This window comes from Elaeis guineensis, chromosome 13, assembly GCF_000442705.2.
Source record: "Elaeis guineensis isolate ETL-2024a chromosome 13, EG11, whole genome shotgun sequence".
In the NCBI taxonomy this organism is placed as follows: Eukaryota; Viridiplantae; Streptophyta; class Magnoliopsida; order Arecales; family Arecaceae; genus Elaeis; species Elaeis guineensis.
The window spans coordinates 48,812,548-48,834,719 of NC_026005.2; positions in this window are offsets into that span (position 1 = coordinate 48,812,548).

Below are 22,172 nucleotides of genomic sequence, written 5' to 3' on the forward strand. Positions count from 1 at the left end.
TAGGTGCAGCAACTAGTCGACCCCAGGTCAACTATCGAAATAGGGAAAAGCCGCAACAGTCTAGTGTGCCAGGAAGAGGAGGTAGCAGAGAAAAATTTTCTCTTTCAGGACCTCCATGGCCAAGACAAGAGTGCAAAACACTTCTGCAGGCTCCGCTCGACATTCATCCCGACGTGACGCACCTCCGGTGACTCTCGAAGAGCCGAGTGCTTCACGACCACTAGTGACAATAGATCCTAGGTTCGCTGTCCTAGTGCAGCAGTTTAGAAATCTGACAGAGGCCATTCACGGTCTCTAGCAATAGCAACAGCAACAGCAACAGCAACAGCGATGGCGATTGGAGGAGATCACACCGTATGACATGCCTTCCAGGCACAGTCGCCGACCATGATCTCCGACCCACCACTCAATACAACACTCCTGCCAGGTGAGCTCTCAACCCACCCGATGGTCACTGCATCCATGCCGACTTCGACAATCGCCGGCCTCTTTCCCCTCAACGAGCTCCGCACAAGGGGAAGATGCCACGATCTTCATTGAAATCCTCTTCTTCTGGGGAAGGCTCTACCCCAGACTACTCGCGGCATCCTGATGTGTCGCAATGATGGTTGGACGAGTACGATCACCGTCTGAAACAACTCCAAACAAACCATCGAGACCCCACCAACGAATTCGATATTAGTATGAGTCCATCTTTCTCTCGATGGATCACCGCCTGAAATAGCTCCAAACAAACCATCGAGACCCCACCAATAAATTCAACATTAGTATGAGTCCATCTTTCTCTGGATGGGTCCTCGACGAATCAATTTCTGATTGGTTCAAAATACCGCAGATTGAGCTGTACGATGGCTCCACCGACCCACTTGACCATTTCGAGAGCTACAAAGCTCTCATGCTCTTGTAGGGGGCATCTGACACCCTTTTTTATGTTGCCTTTTTGGTTGCTCTCCGAAAAATCGCATGAGCGTGTTACTCTGGACTTTAATCGGAAAGTATTAATTTCTTTGAGCAGTTCGAGCAGCTATTCGTGATGCACTTCGATACCAACTAAAGAGTGCCACGAACCATCGATAGTCTTTTCTCCATCAAACAGCAGGATGGAGAATCTCTATGCGACTTCGTGGTACATTTCAACATCGCCACCCTGGAGATTAAGGACCTCGACGAATTGACGGCCATCGCAGTCATGAAGCAGGGACTGCGAAACTCCAAATTTACGTACTCTCTGATAAGATGCTTTCTCAGTCCTTCATTGAACTCCTCAAGCATGCATAGAAGTACATCCATGTTGAAGAGGTTGTGACTGACCAATGTGAGTTCGAGGGCAAGGGCTAGAGGAAGAAGGCAAAGAAGGAGGGGATCTTCGGGAAGCCTAGTCGAATCCACACCAAGAAAGAGGTTCCACCTCCTCGATCAAACTCCAAGCCCAAGAACTCCGGCAATAGATACAACTCCTACACTCCTCTGACTATTCCTCATGCACAGATTCTCATGGAAATAGAAGGGGGATAACTTCCTTTGACGATCCCGACTGATAAAATCAAAGCTTGCATTTTGTGATCGAAAATGCTACTGTCAGTTTCATCATGTCCATGGTCACAATGTTAGATGTATATACTAGAAGTCAATATGGCTGACATATTGTAATAATTCTAAGATACAATTTTATACTTAATATATTGATATGATCAATAAAAGAATAATTTCTTTTTCATTCAAGTGTGATGTGTCCTTGAATCATCCATGAAATTAGTTTCGATACATATTCTCAAAGTATTGAAAATTGGATACATGTATTTAATTCCTAAATACTTCTGATCATAGGATCATCATGAAGACGGTGATAGATCTAGATAGACTGGCGCACAAATCACTTCTTTCGGGATAGATGAGTCTCTGATCTACTATGTAGAGAGACAGGACGACGAGTGCGGGTGGTTGTTAGAGAACAACTAGTATTGAGCGCGACTATACGAGAGATCACTTGAATTTTTATTCAATCATCAGTGATTGTCTCGATACTATAGTTGTATGACTGATCTTTTGACTTGAGATGGTACTACTGCTCACAGTGAGACTGCTGAAGTTTGACTGACACATAAACATGGATCTCAATGAGTTCTTGTAGTGGATGTTGGTGACAATTGATCTACTATAGGAGTGGGGTGCGCATCAAGATAGGATCTATCGATCTTGATAGAGAAGAGTAGTCTTATGAGATTTGAAAGGTTAAGTCCAAGAATCTATTATCATAGTAGTGTGTTGATGGAAAAGAATTTTCATAGAAGTCACAACTGGATTTGAGCTTATCGAATCTATCATATGACTGATGTTGAGGTTTGATGATTTATCCATAACCTGCCATCTAGTCGGAACTCATAATAGAGGGACTGAATCACACGTTAACTATACTTAGAGGTTCATTTCAGTTCTACTGAGTTGTCACTACATACTGCTAGGTATCACTGATGGAACTCACTAGGATTATTCTGGATCGACAATCCTTGTTGAGTTAGAGTGAAATTATTCCGACCTATTGAAAAGAGTTTCAATGATACAATGATAGAGATTATTGTATATTTCACTATCAGATAGAATTGAACCTATGGGGTCACACAATAAAAAAATTAGGCCTGAAATAAGTAATTGAGCTTATGAAGTATCAATTGAATTTAGAGAAATCCATTGGGTTCATGATAATCTTGCTAGCACATGGTTGGATCTAATTCTTCTTTCTGTTGGGATTACTTATTTGATAAGATAATTCTAACTTAATTATCTGCTAATAACCTATATGAATAAAATTCATGTGACTCTAATTGTTAGGTGTCTAAAATTATGGATCATATAAATTAAGAGTACAATTCCTTAATTAATTCTCTTGATAGTTATTTTTGGATGCCACCTCGATTTGATCAAGTTGGGCGTGTCCATTGATTAGAGAGCTTTTAATTCTCTTATGGGACATCTCTTGGGTGTATTTTGGGGTGTCTAATTTGGATGCAAAGGCTTCAATTATTGGTGCCTAAAGGATCTCCTAAAGTAAGTTGGATAACTTAAGTTAATAGAAAATCCAATACAAGTAGGACTTGTATTATGTGATTGAATAGGATTCAATTCTTGTGCCTATTTAAAGGGACCTCCTCTAAGATCTCTAGAGCATCCAAACCAGTAGCCCCTCACATCCAAAGGCTCTCTCCACGCCCTCTCATCCTCTCCCTTTCTCTTCTCTTGGGCGTTCTACACGCCCATCCCTTGGGACGCGAGTCCCAAGGAGTTCCATGCCCAAGGTGTTGGGTGTCCCATAATTTGCTGATTACTGGTATTTTGTAACAGCATAAAGTAAGGAAAAACTCTAGAGAAGAGAAGAAGAAGAAGATCAAGTAGAAAGATCAAGCGTTGATCGCGATCTAGACTTCGTTCAGATTCAGCAGACTAAATTTTGAAAAAACTAAAATTCAAATTATAGAAGACTATTCCAGACTGATCTCGAGTGGATACTCGTAGAGGTCGGATACTTGTGTGGCTAAAAGAGAACCTCTTCTTTTTTAAATCTAGATTCGAAGAAAAAGATTACGAAACAGGTATGTGATTTGATCACAATCTGAATTTCAACATATATCAATTTCAGCATATGAGATAGATCTATATAGTTTTATATTTTTATACATGCATAATTTAGATTAAAAATATTTTAATCTTATTTTTCACTGTGGTATTTAAAAAATAAAATTTTTGAAACACATGTGCATGCACCAAACCCCGAATTCCAACAGTCACAATATCGAAGAGTGCCATCAGTTGAAAAATGAGATCGAAGACCTAATAAGATGGGGTTATCTCGAAAAGTACGTGCGAGAGTGACTTGCATAGCTGCCTTCCGATCCACCACCACGATTTCATCCCGAGGAGGAGAATCACACTCAACTTATGACGGGCGTGATCAACGTGATCTCGATGGGATCGCGACTCCGGGGAGCAGACGACTTCAAAAGCACCTCAAAGTGCCAGCGGGCTGATAACGACATCATCTTTATTGAAGCAAATCTGCGAGGAGTCCAGACCCCCTACAATGATACTATAGTCATATCAATGACGATAGCCAACTATGATGTAAAATGATATCTTGTTGATAATAAAAATTTCACTGATGTGATTTTCTACGACTGTCTTTCTCGAATGGGCCTCTCTTCTAACCTTGTCAAACCAGTCAATGTTCCTTTAGTTGGATTCACAGGTGACTCGATCAAGGTGGAAGGCGAGATAGAACATCCTGTCATAGTTGGGCAGCCACCTCGACAGTCGATCGTGGGCCTTCCTTGTAGCCTGGGTCCCGTCCGCCTATAATGTTATTTTAAGGCAGTCCGGACTAAATACACTTCGAGCAATCATCTCAACATACCATCTGCTCACGCACTTCCTGACAAAGAACGAAACTGACGAGATGCGAGGAGATCAGCAGCTAGTCCGACAATGCTACTTAACTATTCTCGAAGGAACAAAACTAGTCGAAACTCTTCTCATCAATGACGGACTGGATAAAACAAAAGAAGAAAGCCATGGAGAACCTATAGAGCAACTCATTTCTGTGCTCCTCAATGGTGATGACCCAACTAAGACTATTCAAATCGAATCCTCACTGAGCAATGAACTGCGAGAGAAACTCATCGACTTTCTAAGGAAGAACGCTGACATCTTCACCTTGTCTACCTCCGACATGTCGGGCATCTCTCCAGAAGTCCTTGTTTACCGACTAAATGTCGATTCCGACCACAAGCTGATAAGACAAAAGAAGAAAAGCTTCACTTCTGAGCGACAGAAGGCCATCGATGAGGAGGTTGACAAGCTACTAGCAACCGACTTCATTCATGAGATGACCTATCTTGATTGACTCATGAATATTGTGATGGTCAAGAAAGTAAATGACAAATGGTGGATATGCATCGACTACACCGATCTGAATAAAGTCTATCCCAAAGATAACTTTCCACTTATATTTGATCGATCAGCTAGTCGACGTAACATCCGACCATCAACTGCTCAGCTTCATAGATGCTTTCTCCGACTTCAACCAGATTTGAATGGTGCCCGAAGATGAGGAGAAGATGACGTTTATCACCAACAAAGATCTCTACTGCTACAAAGCCATGCCCTTCGATCTCAAAAATACTAGAGCTACATACCAAAGGCTAGTCAACAAAGTCTTCAAAAATCAGATTGGATGCAACATGAAGGTCTACATCGACGATATACTTGTGAAAAGTGCTGAAACTACCCTCTATATCGACGATCTGGTGGAAGCTTTCGACACCTTGAAGAAGCATCAGATGGAACTAAATCTGATTAAGTGCACCTTCGACGTCACATCGAGAAAGTTTCTTGACTTCATGGTAATAAAATGAGGTATCGAGGCCAACCCCAAGAAGTTCAAGGCAGTTCTTGACATGAAGCCTCCAACTTTTTAATGAAACATCCAGAGATTGGTGGAACGTGTCGCATCCTTGAGCTGGTTCATCTCCTGATCTGCAAAACGGTGTCTCTCCTTTTTCAAAATCTTCAGATAGATGAAAGACTTCAGCTAGACAGAAGAGTGTCAGAAAGTCTTCGATGACTTGAAGCAGTACCTTAGTTCTTCTCTACTCCTGACGAAGCCCAATGTCGATGATGAATTACTCATGTACGTGGCGACAACTTCTGAAGCTGTCAGCCTGATGCTGATTCAAGAAGAAGGCAAAATGCAGAAGCCCATTTACTACATCAGTTGAGTACTGCACGATGCCAAAACAAGATACTCTCGCATCGAAAAGGTCGTCTTCACGATCATAACGACTATTTAGCAACTACGACCTTACTTTCAAGCCTACTCAGTAAAAATCTTGACCGATCTTCCTCTGAGGACTCTACTTTAATGATCAAACACCTTTAGAAGAATGGCCAAGTGGGGGTTGAACTCACTGAGTTTGATCTTTCTTTTGTTTCACGATCTTCGATGAAGGCCCAGATCCTCGTCGATTTCATCGTCGAGTATACTCCAACCAACGATGGCCAAGTCAAAGATCACCCCCCAAAAGACACTCAAGAATTTGCATAGATTCTCCATGTGGATGGAGCTTCAAACATCCAAGAATGCGGCACGGGTCTGATTCTGACCAACATTAATGGGATGGTAACGAAATATGCATAACGATTCGATTTCAAAGCTTCAAACAACCAAGCAGAGTATAAAGCCCTGATAGCCAGACTAAAGATCGTCATAGATCTCGGTGTAAAATACTTACGAGTATTCACCAACTCATAACTCATCATCGGATAATCTCGAGAAGAATATGCAGTCCGAGATCCTATTCTTTTCAGGTATCTACAAAAGCTCTAAGTCTTTACAATCATATTTTGACTATTTTGAGATTTTTCATATTCCTCACTTGAAGAATGTTCGAGCTGACTCCTTGTCTCGTCTCGCTACTTGTGATTACAATGAGCTTGAAAAGATCTTTATCGAGCATCTCGAGAGCCCGAGCATTGACTCAGAGGAGGAAGTTCGTCGCATCCAAGTTGGACATGAGCCGAGTTAGATTGACCCATTCCTTAACTTTTTGATGGACGAAATCCTACCAACTGATCCTGCTGAGGCACGCCGACTAAAGAGATTGATGACTCGATACGTGATCATTGACAACCAACTCTACATAAGATCAGCATCAGTGCCATTGCTCAAGTGTCTCTGACCTTCTGAGGCCGACTCCACTCTTCGAGAGGTATACAAGGGCATTTGCGGTAACCATTCGAGAAACAAATCGCTATCCTATAAAATTCTCCGGTAAGGATATTATTGGCCGACCATACAGAAGGACGCCTACGACTTGGTGCAGAAATGTAACTAATGTCAAAGGTTCACCAACATTCAAAGACTCCTATCCAGTCATCTAACGATCATTTCGGCACCCTGACTATTTGACTAATGGAGAGTCGATATACTCGATCCGTTTTCATCTATCAATGGATAAAAAAAATTTCTCATAGTAACCATCTACTACTTTACCAAGTGGGTTGAAGCTGAACTACTAGCGCAGATAATAGAGCAAAAAAACCATCGATTTTCTGTGAAATCCATCATCTGTCGATTCAGACTACCTTGAATAATTATCACTGACAATAGCTGACAATTCAATAATATTGAGTTTGAAGAATTTTGTGTAAAGTATCATATCATCCATAAGCTCACTTTAGTCGGACATCCGCAATCCAATAGAAAAGCTCAGGTGACCAGCAGGATGATTTTGCAAGGTCTGAAAATGAAAATTGATCAAATCAAAGGAAGTTGGGCCGACGAACTCTACAGTATTCTATGATCTTATCGAATGACTCCTCGAATCTCGATTGGAGAGACTCTATTCAGGTTGGCATTCGGGACAGAAGCCATGATCCCAGTTGAAATCGACTTACTTTCAACTCAGATGGAACACTATGACGAATCAATCAATTCAGACAAGAGACGAGCCATCCTAGACATGCTCGAAGAAATTCGAAAATAAGCACAACTGAGAATGACCTCCTACCAGCAAAGGGTAGCTCCGTACTACGACTCTCAAGTCAAACTCAAAGTCTTGAATAAGAGATTTAGACCTCAGAAGAGCTGAAATCTCCAAACCGATGGAGCAAGAAAAGCTATCTCCGAATTGAAAAGATCCCCACAGAATTTTAATGGTTTCAAGACTAGAGGCCTACAAAATCAAGAACTTGAATGGCATAGAGATCCCTCAAATCTAGAATGTCGAGAATCTAAGGATGTATTATCAATAAAAATACTTTCATCAATAAAGAGGTCTTCATTTTACAATCTCGTGCCCAGTTGTTCGAGTGCTTGAAAATCTACAGCACAACCACTCCCTCGTCTGCTGGTACCTGAAGAAGCATTAGTCGGCTAATACCCGATTGACAAAGTTGGGGGTGAGCCCATTTTATACATGGGCAGGTCCATCAACCGTAAACGTGCTTGTTAAGGTTCAAGGGCCACAGTGTCAGGTTGAGCACGAGACCTAGGCAAAATCATTACGGTGTTCGACTGATGATCGAACATTGGAGCCATGAGATTTGACATCCGATGGCATACCTATCCGAGTGCCTACGAGCCCAACAGGGTCCATAAGCCATGGGGCCACAACACCCGATGAAATAAATATGGTGTTCGACTAGTAACTAGACATCGGAGCTGCGAGGTTCGGCAATTGCCAACATACTTGCAACGGTCCAAGTGCCATGAGTATGGAAGCTACGATTTACCATAACATTCGACGAAAACAAATTGTGGTAGGTCGGCTCAACACCGACCAACCAAGTATCCACTGATCCGAAATAAAAATGAAAAGTTTTTTCTAAGTTTCTACTTAGCAGAACGATCTACGGCGAACAATCTATGACAACAACTTCTATCCGACTAAGTTCACCTACAAAAATTGTCTACATGACTTAAAAAACTTTCTCAAGTCTGTTGGTTCGGTTACAACCTACTCGGTTTGCTACTTCCTATCGACTACTTTACTTGTTTACTGACTACATTACTTAGTCAATTTTGCAGAAAGATAAGTAAATAGATAAGGGAGGAAAGTGTGCATACAAATCAAGTCGGACAACTCAAAAGTTGAAAGAGAAGATTATTTTATTAAAAAGAAGTTTAGTACAGAATGAAAGCAAGGCAAAAGATCGAAAAGCAAAGGAGAACAAGAGGAATCTAAGAAGATGACTGGGGACGATCCTCCTCGGTCTCCGCTCCCTTGTCGCCCGACTCGTCCAACTCCTTGTCGGTTTGTATCAAGCTCAAATCTAACTTGGGCATGAGACGGTGGATTTGCTTCTTATATTCCTCAAATCGAGCTAGTATACATCTGCACCGACATCGGCAAACTCACCCTCATACTCCTTTGAACTTCGGAACTCGACCAGAGCCTGAGAAGTAGCCTCCTAAATCTAAGTCCCTACCACCGCCAGTTTCTCTTTCAACTCGATGGGAGCCTTTTCGGCCTCCTTGGCAGTCTTCTCAGCCACCTTAATGGCACTCTCAGCCTCCTCGATCGCTTTCTCGACCTTCTGTCTCTTCTCCCTCTCCGCAATGAGGGTGCTCTCAACCGACTCCATCTTTTTCTGATAGTTGATCTTTAATTTGCCGAACTCCTCTTTCTCTTTCTTCTGTTGGATCACCAAATTCACCAACTTGACCTCCAACAGAGTGATCTTTTCTCTACTCTTCCCTTCTCACTCCTCGACAGTCTGGAGGAGCTCATCACGATCTCAGCCCAAGCCTAAGCAGTCTGGGCCTGATCCTCTAGTTTTGGAGTTGATCTGGACGAACTTGATCAACCTCTCAGACAAAATAGTAAGATCATAGATCATTTGTAAAATAGAAAAAGTGGCCAAATCATCTATTCAGCTAATAACTATTCAGGAGTTAAACCGAATAAGAGAAGATTGAAGACTTACCCCGATCGACGACATGTAGGCGCCTGACTGAATCTCCCCAATTGGACGTGCCTTCTTGACTTCCTAGTCGGCGGATAGCATGACCATCCTCGCCAACTCCTTTACGAGTTGATGGTTTCAGAGAATCTAATCAATCGCTTTGAAGCGCATCCCGATCGTGATTGTGGCCTCCCCAGAAGAGGTATTTGGACCATAGTCGGTCGTGTAGGCGGGGGCACTCTCCTCTGCAGGGGTTTTTCCCTTGTCGGCACTTTTCCGACTAAGTGCCCAGCTTCCTCCCAACCCAGCTTGAATCGGGAGGGCTTGGACTGCTTCCGGCTTCACCGACGGTTCGATGACAATGACGTCATCATCGATAGGAGGAGGAGGAGGGCCTGCAACTGTAACAGACAGCAAAGAAGAATGCTCTAGAGATGGCCGGGGCGGTGATAGCGGCTATGTACTCCTCAGTACCCAAGGAGAGGGAACTCTCTTCTCGACTTTTTCGATGGCCGAGAGGGACCGTCAGACTCGGATGATGCCTTTGTCTTTTTCTTTCGAATCACTTGCTTGAGGGATCCCATCATAACCCTCATACCTATATAAATACGATAAAGAAAGGTTAGTCTACAAACAAGTAAAAGCTATGAAAAGTCTGCAGAAAAGAAGACTATCGAGATGGTTAGTCAGACTTATCCTGGCATCATAAAGGGACTGCTCCTTGAGCAGCTTCTGATGCGGAGGAACCAAGACTTCGAACAGCTTTTCATATGTCTCTCAATCTTCCTCCAAGACTGTGTCATTTCTATTTGGAGATAGATTGGGAGTCATTCAGGTCCAATCGAAGCACCACGGATGGTCGGTGCAATATAGAAAAATTTATTCTTCCATCCATAGATGGAAGAAGGAAGATTATTAAACAATTATTGATAGGACCGAGGATAGAAGAACCACCACCCTCATTGCCAGGGATGCTTCTTCAACAGGAAAATGGCTCAAAATAAAGAAATTTAGGGCTTAACCTGAAGAAGATGGCAAAGAATGACAAAACAAGCTAAGATCCAAAGAGTGTTGGGAGCAACCTGAGCGGGGAGGACCTCATACAGGTCAAAAATATTGGCAAAGAATGGATGGAGAGATAATTGAAGTCTCGATCGATGGAACTCCGTATAGACGGCAATGAAGCTGTCAGAAGGATAGACAACCCGACCTTCTTCGTCGGGCACCATCAACCGATAGTGAGTAGGGATATGATAGTAATCCCTTAGTCAGTCGATGGTAGCCACCTTCAATTCGGATCTCTCAACAAGAGGCTCGGAGAGGTCCTCAACAGCCGACTGCTCATCGAACTCATCCAGGTCTGAATGATCTTGTCGAGAAGATACCTCTTCAGGTTCACCCTGTGGAACCTCCTCGATCTCTCTTTGGACGGTTGGAGTCTGAGAACTCCGATCTCTGATCGAATTCTCATCTTCGGGCTCTCTACCGGTAGAAGCCATGAAAAGGGGAAGAAAAGACTTAGACGAAAGCCCAAAAAGGAGAAAAAGATGAAAGAGGGAACCTTAAAGGGAAAAGACCGACGACGATGATGATGGGAAAAGATCGACGACGATGATGATGGTGGCAAGGGTTGATGACAATGGAGGATTGGTGCCGAAGGAGATGATTCACCTATGACAAAACTTAACCTCTCTACTGCAATAGAAGGGAAGCAAAAGATTTGAGACGGGGCGAAGTCAATGGAATCAGAAACATGGACTAAGAGGTCAACGTCTATCTATAGATCCCTTTGACGGTCATGATCGATGTCGAATATCATGCCTTATTCGGAGATATTGACATGTGGCAGCGATTACGGTCGATTATCTCGGCACCCGTTCGGTGCACCATCATTCAGATCTCATCAAGTCAGTTGAATCCATGTGGTCATAGGCCGAGCCAACGAGCAACCGACATGCAGACGACTCTGGTATGCATGCTTATTATTATCCTACTGGCCAATCTCCTACCATTATTAGTATGGAAGATCACCTCAAGCTTCATGACATTTATTGCCGCATGACTTGCAATGGGACTGCACCACCGCACATTCTATGAAACGACAAGACGACAGTCCAGTCCACGAAATGACAAAACAAACAAGTAGCAGTCAATAAAAGCAACTTGGATCCAGATGACAACAAACTCTGTTCACCTAATTAACTGCATGGTCAGACTTGGGAGTTGGAGGGCAGGTGTTGGGGTAAATTCTTGTCACTCAACCGACTACCCATCTTACTCATCTCCTAGCCGACTAAAGGAGCCGCATCGACTAAGCTATTACAACTTAACCTGACTCGGATCAATGAGTCACACCCAATCAGATCTACACCGACTATTGTCAATAATAATCGACCGACCAGGGGCAAGTGCTTAACCTAGTCGGCACCATGCCGACTAGGTCTGACAGTCCACGCCTATGCCAAATAGTCAAATAATGCTTGACACATATTCGACTACTTTCTACTCAATGAATGATCGAGCATGCTGATTGTGGGTGGGGCAACAACACTCGACGGTCTCATTTTGCCGACTCCGACCGTACGGACCTCTGTCCACTAATTCACTACTAAGCATGGCCACCATGCTATTCTGACAGGTCATATCAGATCATGTCACTCTGACGTCATACTCTGGTCGGCTAGCTGTGCCCCATAATAGGATGCTACAAATTCATTAAATACGTCTATAGAGTCATTTATTACACCCCATGTGCGATAGCATCCACTATCTTGTGCGCATCGAATAGAAGGCACGCCCGTCATCAATTTTTAAAGATGCCCACGTGGCATTATGCAGCATCGTATGATAAAATATGATTGACATGATCACCTATTATCTCACCATCCATTTTACTCTCTCTATAAATAGAGGTAAGCGGGGATCCCTCTAGATATGCATACTATATGTAATCCAAAGATTTTACTGCTTTTTTCTCTCAAGCCATCTCATTGACTTGAGCATTGGAGGGTCCTCACCGAAGCCACCTTCGATGAGACTCCCTTTGTAGGTCATCATCTTTTTCAGCATCAAGCGGAGACCAGCGCCACCGTTCACCGATATCCCCTTGATCTTGCCTTCGACCCTGACTGTGTGCACCTTCCTCGATGACGGCACACCATCTCCCGATGTTTTGCTGGCCCACATTTAGGCATAGTAGCTAGTCAGCTCCAAGCCGACTATCGAAATCGGAGAAAGGCCGCAACACTATGTTCTAATGATTAAGGATTTCCAAATATCCATGATTAATATGCTTGGTATTTCATAGGAATCTTAGATTACTGATCGTCTAATATCCAAACTACCACTAATATATTTCATAAACTATATTTATTCATCGTATAAACTATATTATAATAAAATATTAATATATTTATTAATATATTAATCATTATTATTTCATAGAAATATATCTGTTAGCCCTATAAATTATTAATCTTAGAAAGATATGCTGATTGTTATTATAGAACTAATATTTTTATTTATACTTACAATATATTATTTTTAATACTAATATTTATTTGGATTAAAAAAATAAGATAAATAGAAATAATATATTAAATAATTTGATTTTATAAATATAAATTATAATAATGTATTTCTATTATAATTTAAAATTATCATTTAATAATAATATGATAATAATATAATTAATATTGTATAATATATCATAAATACAACATACATAATATTAAAATAATATAATATTGATATATATAGTACTATTATGCTAATATACCAATTTTTTGTTGGAGGAGAATATTTTTAATTTTTATCTTTAAATTTCAACCCAAGATTGCTGTCCCAAGGTGATTTGGATTCCGACCTCAATGATGGATATCCCATCATTGCATTGGATGATGATTTGAGGATAAGAAGTAATTTGGGATCACTATCATGTAGGATCACCATGATGTAAGCAAATCAAAGTCGTGGATACTCATCATGCTTCTTTAAGTTGAAACGGCATTTAAAGGTTTTCCATCAAGCTAATAAACCATTAACTGATTACTATTTTCAAAGGATCAAATTTGAATATGAACCATAGCTAGATTTATTAGATTTCTGGATAAAAATAATATTATGTATGACAGCCAAGAAAAACACATATTTATTAGAATTGTCTATCAAAAATTCCTCTTCCATATACTTCAAATAGCTAGATCAAAATATTAAAAGCTGAAAAATTTCTAAAATACTGTCCGAAGAAATCTATCACCAAGGATCTTTTTAAATCAAAGCTAATTACTACATAAAAATAATAGAAAAAAAAATACCTATTGATTTAAGTCAAAAGATAATTCAACTATCATGAGAGAATGATCTAAAAGAGATCTAGTCTAGGGCAGAATATAATTACTGTCACATCTCATACCCTAAATTCGGGATATAATATGGTCATGCTGTCGAAAGTGCATCCTATGATAATATGAAGCCAATATTTCTTTATCTTAAATAGAATAAAAGATATATCATAAATAAAAAATAATAGAAATGTTCAATTCAAATCATTAATTAAACCAAGACTGATTCAGAGAATTTAAATTATCTCAAAATTTATAAATAATAATCACAAATTTATGATTATCTAATAAACTAGGCTTCAGCTATAAAATTTTGAAGCTTGTTACATAAAGCCCCATGCCTAGATTCTTCATTGTTTCTAACCTTATTCTTCTATAAAAGGAAAAGAAAAATAAAGAGATACGTGTTATATCAGCTCAGTAAGTAAAACCTATATTTTTTTATCGAAACAAACATAATTTTTTTTATGATAATATAATATTAAAAAATAGATAATATAAAATAAAATATTTTATATGGTATATAATAAAATAAATCATACAATCAGTCATGCATACATAAATCATGAATATTTTATAAATATGATGATTCATAAATCATTTTTGTCATATGTTCATATCATATTTCATAGATATCTATACTATAATCACTTTATACCTGTGATAGGGTCATATTTCTTAATTGATAGAATTTTTATTTCATTTACCAACTTTGTATCCATTGGCGAGGTCATGTTTCTTACAGATGCTAGCCCTGAATGTTGATTGTTCCACTTTAGCAATTCATTCATAGCTATCTGAAAGCTTTTCAAAATTTTATATTTTTTAAAAGCATACATATATGTAGATGAAAAAATAATAAACTTCATATTTCATAAACATGTTATTTTCATAAAATATATTCATAAAATCATTTATTATAATAAAATATACTTTTTCATGTCTCATATACTAATCTTTATTTCATGAAAAATATAATTTCATCATGTCACACCCCGACATCAGCAATAGATCATTTACATAAAAAATATGATAATTTAAAAATAAATAAAGAGCGTAAGATCTATTGACTACATTCATCTTAATTCTTCCGACTTCATGAAAAGAATCAAGTGTTCCTATTTAAAATATTAGATTATAATTAATTTTTATTCAATAAATTTAATAAAATTAAATAATAATGAAAGAAGATAGTTGATTAGATGATCGATCCGATAGACCATCCGGATACCAAAGTAATTCAAGATCATCCTGTCAGAGTCAACACGAGTCCCAAGAAGAAGGCATGTATTAGTCTCTAGGTCTTCTTAAAGAGAGAAAATAGATGAAGAGAGAGAAAATAAAGAGAAAAATAGTGAACCAGGGTCCAGTCATCATCTAAAGGGAGAAAGTAGAAGGAGAGAGAAAGAGAGAGAGTAGAGAGAGAAACCTAAGATAGAGCTGACTCTCTCTCTTTTTCTTCTTTTTTTCCTTCTTTCTTGGAAAATAGGGGAGGACTTTCATCGGATTTTTGGCTATAGTCGTAGTTCAACAGCACGACCAACGATCCAACAATGGATGGCAGGACATAGCCGATGGTGTAGTGGTGGATGGCTGGCAACGAGGGCCAGATGGTAGAAATCATAACAAAAATACTCAAAAAAATATGGGATATGTCCTTTTTTAAAGATTTTTTTTATTAATGATCGATCACCAGCATCTAAGACCTCAGAGAAGGGTGGTAAGAGGTCAAGTGTCACAACCCAAAGGTATAACACCAAGGATGGTGGTGGTGATGGCCAAAAAAAAGAAAAAAGACTCAACTAAAATAGAGAAAAAATAAGGCTTGGTCGGTGAAATCGATGACCTATGGTTGTATGTAAGGGCATGGAAAGAAGGAGAAGCAAGAGAGGAAGGAAGGTTGGGGCTTTTTACCTTAGTTCTAGTAGGTCTTCAACTTCAATTTCTGACAAACACGATAAAAGAGAGATCAGCAAAAACTCAAAGAATATGGAGGAAAAAAAAAAAAGAAGAGATTTGGTTGCTTGAGATGGAGACTATAAGGGAGTGAGGGCTCTTTTATAGAGGAGATATAGGATTTTGGTTGCCCTAGATCTCTATTTTTTTCGATGGAATCGAAGTAGAAGACTCCTTCTAAGAGTCTTCTTTCCTCCTATTCCATTGCTCGCGTCTGGTTGGAACCTAGCCAATCGAGCAAATCAGGTTGGATCTAGGCTATTTCAATTATCTCCACGTAGGATTAGTTCAAGCAGCTATAAGATCTTTGACCAGAAAAATTTGAATACTGCTATCCTTTCATGTCTAAGAGATTGCATAAGTTTAAAATTTTTTAACTCTCCTTCAGTCTTAGTAGAAGCAAGCCCAAATGATTGGCCAATATTCTTTAATATCTTCTTAAATTTTTTAGTCTTTTTAATAGACCTCAATGTCTTAGAATGGTTGATGTTAAATGTATAAACCTTGGGTTATGAGGTGAAACTAGGGGTGGAAATCGGGTCAGATTGAATGCGGGTCAGGTTTGAAAATCCCAATACTGAATCCGAAACTGTTTAGTAAATAGGTCAATATTCAAAACCTAAATTTGTTATATTTAATAAATGGATAATCGACCTAATCCATTTATTAAATAGGTCTCTCTAATTTGGTAATCTCCATTCAAATATTTATTTTCAGAAATGACTGGAACCATCTGGGACAAAACCATCCATCTCATCTTTCTTGAATCTAAGGATGTCACCTTTGATTGAACATGAAAAAACAAACGGCTTCAAAAAATTTTTTTTTTCATCATATCACAATTGCGATCAAGCAAAATTATCAACTAAAAAAATATCTACATCAAGAAATCGTTGCTTCACAACACCAACCCTTAGAAACAAATCCTAGGAAGTCGAACCCGCCCAAGCAATGATGAGTCCAACATCAAACAATAATATCTACAATAATTAACCAATGCAACACAACTCACCACTCATAACTAGCAAAATCCTAGAGCAGAGGTATTAAAGCGCTAGACAAAAAGTAAGAATAAGAACGGCACAAAGAAGTCCCCTCCAAGAAAATATAACCACAATTAGGGCAAATGGATCGAACAACATAGGATGCTCCAATCAATTGTAAGAGTGAACAAAAAGTAGATCAAACCAAAAAGCGACAGTAAAAAAAAGCAAAAGATTGGATTCCATTTTGTGAAAGAGAGATTATCGAAGGGATCAAAAATATGAGATACGAGAGTGGGAAGGAAGCAATTCCATGACAATGATCCACTACCCAAGCATAGAATACTCATCAGCTTCCTTTCTCTTGGAGTCAATAGAAGAAAGAGGAGGAAGATAGATTGCAAAACTATAATTTCATGAGAAGGAAGCCATTGAAAATTAGACTTCTCTCTATCTTACTCACTACACGAGGTTTGTGGACTACATGAGCGGAAGGATTTTAAAATTTAAATGGGATGCCATAGTAGACTAGTGGATATCCGACCAAAGGATAAATGGAGGCATCGAGCTCAGGCCAATTGGCATCTCAGACTCAAATTCACTCAAAGCCAGACAATATTTTAAATATAACAGGTATTAAATGGATATCCAATCCGATCTATACAATAAATAGGTTAAATAGGTCAGAAGCTTAGAACCAAAATAACAAATAGCTTGAATGGGTCGATGCATCTATGATCTGAACCTATTTAACCCAAATCCAAATCTACCTATGGTGAGTCAAATATGGATCAAGTTGACGGATCAAGTCATATATTACCATCCTTAGGTGAAACCATAGATGGAAATATTGCATTATATGTAAAGTCTATTATTAGGTAATGGCAACCATTGCCTCAAAAAAGCTACTCTTAAGAGATTAACTACACTCTTCCTAGATAATCCCAAGAACAAGTTTATCACTCCAAAGCAGCTTAAATGCAAGAAAATTACTCTTCCCAAAAAAAAAGAATTTGTTCAAACTTATAAAACCAACAATGGTTCAAAAAAGTAAGTTTACTAAAAGTTTAGAAACCTCAGAGGGGGGTGTATAGATACACTTCTTGCCTAATAGAAGGATCATTTTAGATGGACGATTCTCTACCTTTTTAGTACATATTACTCAGAAGGAAAGAAATCAACCTAGACCCACAAATATCACCTATGCCACCTATGTAGAAAATTATGAACCTTCCATTAGGGACTTTGAAATAAATGCAATCGAATTAGAGAAAGAATTCCAAATCAACAAAAAATTGCTTAGAAAAGACTTCAATTCCAAAAATAATAAAGAAAAGAGGAAATGGTTCCTTTTTATTTTTGTTAAAACAAATGGTTTAAATCCATCTAATTTTAGTACAACCAGTCGTATTTGAAAAAAAAAAATTGATGAAATTGAAAAGGAGTAGAAGAATAGTCTATCCAAAATATACTACTAGAGTGATCTGTCACATGAGTTGTCACCGAGTCTATTGCTCTATTTTCCTTATAATATACATGAATCACCTAAATGAGACACGATACATATGGGCATGGGATGACACTTTTCACCATGGCTTTATTTAGATATCCAACTAGTAATAGTCACCAACTCACCTTTTAGGAGAATATAATTAGCTTCATAAATTAAGATTGCACATCTAATTCCTTCCAAAATAAATGCATATCCCATCAGTTGCCACAAGCTTAGAATAAGGTCCTTTAATAACAAATTCTACTCCTCTTGTACCACCATCAATAATGCTATCATCGAAGTTAACCTTAAGGAAGCTCGAGGGTAGGGGCTCTCAAATGATAAAAAATATATAAGGATCAGGAATAGCTGAAATGGAGTCCTAGGTATCCCTAGCTATCAAGGAATCTCTAATAATAAGTACTTCAATGATTTCACGAGCTTGCATAAGGGCTCTTTCTATCATAAAGGTTGGCGAAAGGTTGCAATTTTCAAATATCCGATTGTTTCGAGCAAGCCAAATATTATTGACTATTTATGCCATGCATATACTTCCTATCCTTTCATTAGCACAACTTTTATTAGGTCTCAGAAAAGACGAAAAAATCTCTATATGGATTCATAAGCAAAGAGACAGGCATATCTACCAAGGTCCAAACCTATCTGGCTTTTAATACATTGGAAAGGGACATGAGTAGCCATTTTTTCAACATTTGGATAACAAACACATTCTATTGAAGTATGTAGCCCCTTTCAACAACATCTCTCAATAAGGAATTCGATTCCATATCAATTTCTATAAAAATAGTGCCACTCTCGAGTGTACTTCAATTTTCAAACCCATGCACTATCCATCCTTTTGCTTAGAGCCTCCTTCGACCATTTATAAAAATCTCTGACTTTCACTTTAGAGCAACATGACAATTACCACATCTTTCTATCTGGTGTATCATAATATGGAATAGCAATCGGTATTATTTTATTCACTAGACTGTTTCCAAAGAACTTGGAAATAAGATAGGCATTCCATCAATTTCATGTGGGATAGAGATTTCATTCCTTCATATCTTGCATACTTCCTTATTAACCATCATTGGTCACAAAGCTAGAGAAATATCTGCTAGACTGCTACACAAGAATCATTCAGTATATCAATTATTTGTTCATCCTCAATAATGCACCTTATATTCTCTCTTATATTATGAGAATAGTTGCATATTTCTTTAAGGCCTATGATGAGAATAAACAAAATTTCATTAAAAAAAATGGTACAACCAGATGAATTAAAAGAGAGAAACATCTTTTTTTTGATTGCTATGAGCATCATTATCTTAAAGGTCTTGAAAGTATTCCTTTAGAAAAATAACTAATAGTAATCAAATATCTTTCTAATATGTGAAAAATAGTCAGAATAACTAAAATAAACTTTGTACATCTACCCTTTGAAACTATACAATAGGAAGGAGTATAAGCTAGTCCTTTGAAGCTATTCTAAAAAAATCTTAATAAAAATGCTAAAGTGAACATCTTGAACAACTTATAAAACAACAAACTTTACATAGAGCCCTTTGGCCAATTGGAAAACATACAGAAAAGATGAAAACTATCCTCTTAAAGAAAAATGAAGAAGAAGATAGGGCACTAAGCCACAAGATCTTAAATAGCAAAAAAATATCCCAACATAAACAACTTAAGCTACCATAAAATATAGTAGCAAAGCCTCTTCATCAAAAAATGCTCCTCCAATATTTGCATCTCTTGAGCTAGTTGACCCAGAAGCTAGATTTAGAATGCCCTTTTCAGATGAACTAATCAATGAACTCAATACTAAGATGTCATCCTCAAAAATCAAAGATTCCATAAACTATTTATCTAAAGAAAATTCTGAAAAGGAGGAAGAGTATACCTTACCAAAAAAAGAGGAGAATGATGGTAATATTCAAGAAGAAACTGAAGATGAAATAAATAAAATTTTAGTCTGTAAATAAATAGTTCAAACCTTTAGGATTAAAAATAATTATCCTTAACCAACCCATATACATTTATTGTTTGAAGAAACCCTTGATAGTTTGTAGGATAATTCGAAAGAAGAACCCTAGTAGAATAGAACCTACATGGGCTTTAGGGTACATATCATAGAATTAGAAGATTTTTATTATCAATTTGGATTTTAATTAAATAAGCCTTATTACAAAAATCTAAATCAAAAGAATATAAAAATAAATATTTTTGAAGAATTACATCGAAGAACCTTGAAGAGAAATTTGAAAGAAAAAAAATAAAAAAAAATAAAAGGGTGAAAAAACCCCAACTTGTTTCAAATGTACATAGAAAGAACATTATGTCAATTAATGCCACTAAAAGGATATTGAAAAGAAATTCAAAAAATAGCCAAAGAAAAATATTTAGATGAAATGAAGGAAAAGCTCAAGAATTCATTAATAGTCTAAAAATAGAAATAAAAGATGAATCAAGTGTGACAAAAGGATGCTTGGGTTGTGAAGAGAATGCTAGTGAAGAACAATTGAGTGATAACAAAATTATGGGGCTGACTAATGAAAAACAATTTATAATAGACAAGGTTGTTTTGTTGAGAGATTCAAAAGAAAGAAAGAAAGAAGTCAAAAAATTTCTTACTATAGCACAAAATCAAGAAGTAAAAAATTCTCAAAAAAATAAAAAAAATACAAGATTTTAACTCTCTTGATAAAGTTTTTCAAAGACTGAGGCAAGCTAAACAAAATAGCAAACAAGCAAGATTTGAAGATTAGATAAGAGAATGAAGTCATATAGAAAAGGAAACACAGATATTAAAGAAAAGGTAAGGATTTCTAGAAATAAAAGACCTAGGGAAAAAGAAGAGGAAGATCTAGATGAGCTCCTAAAATTAAAAAAAAAAAATCCCTATTGAATAAAGAAGAAGAGCCATTAGAATTCATAAATTCAAAATACAAATTATGAAACAACAATGACATTCTAAGATTCAACATAAAATAAGGTAAGGATATACGTTCAAACATAGAACTTTAATTTATTTAGGGTTGATATGAATTGTATAACTGAAGGATTAATTCCTTTTTAAATGATTTGAGAAATCAACTCACAAAGTTCACACAGCTAATGAGGATGAGCTTAGGATATGTTACAAGATTCTAGAGGTTTAACTATGTATAGGAAACATCTACTTGAAAACATTAATTTTGCAAGTTATAATCTAAAATAGGGAGTTATTTTAGAAAATCAATTTTTGTCCTTAATTGAACCCTTAACCATTGTTGAAGAAAGGATTGCAAACCAAATCAAAGTCAAGAAGGTTATATTTGAATTTTGCACAATGCCCAACTCAGCTAAAAAAAGCAATAGAATATAAAGAAAGATTTACAAGCAAAATATCACATAAAATACAGAATTCAAGAATAGATAGCACTTTATCCAATCTTAAATCAAAGAAAGAGAAAACTTTTACCAAACAAACTCGAAGATGACATATAACAACTTGAAGAAGATATATGTTCAGAGCTATCCTCAGCTTGTTGGTATAAGAAAAAGCATCAAGTCAATCTGTCCTACATTTCTGACTTTGATGAACAAAATCTACTAAAGCTAGGCCTACTTTGATGAGTAAAAGATTATCAAAAATATGTAAGGAATAAATTAAATTCTTACTTTAAAGAAAACTAAATAAGAGTAGTTCCTCTCTATATAGTTATGATGTCTTCTATATAGAACGTGTAGCGAAAAGGGCAAAAGGAGTCTCTGGCTAATAACAAACTATAAACCTTTCAACAAAGTACTACAATGGATAAGATATCCAATTTGTAATATCAAAACATAATATGAAAGATTTATTCTAAGTTTGTTATCAAATCATATTCTAATGAATTCAATAAAAGAAGATCGCTACAAAACTGGCTTCACAGCATCCTTTGGACACTAGGAATG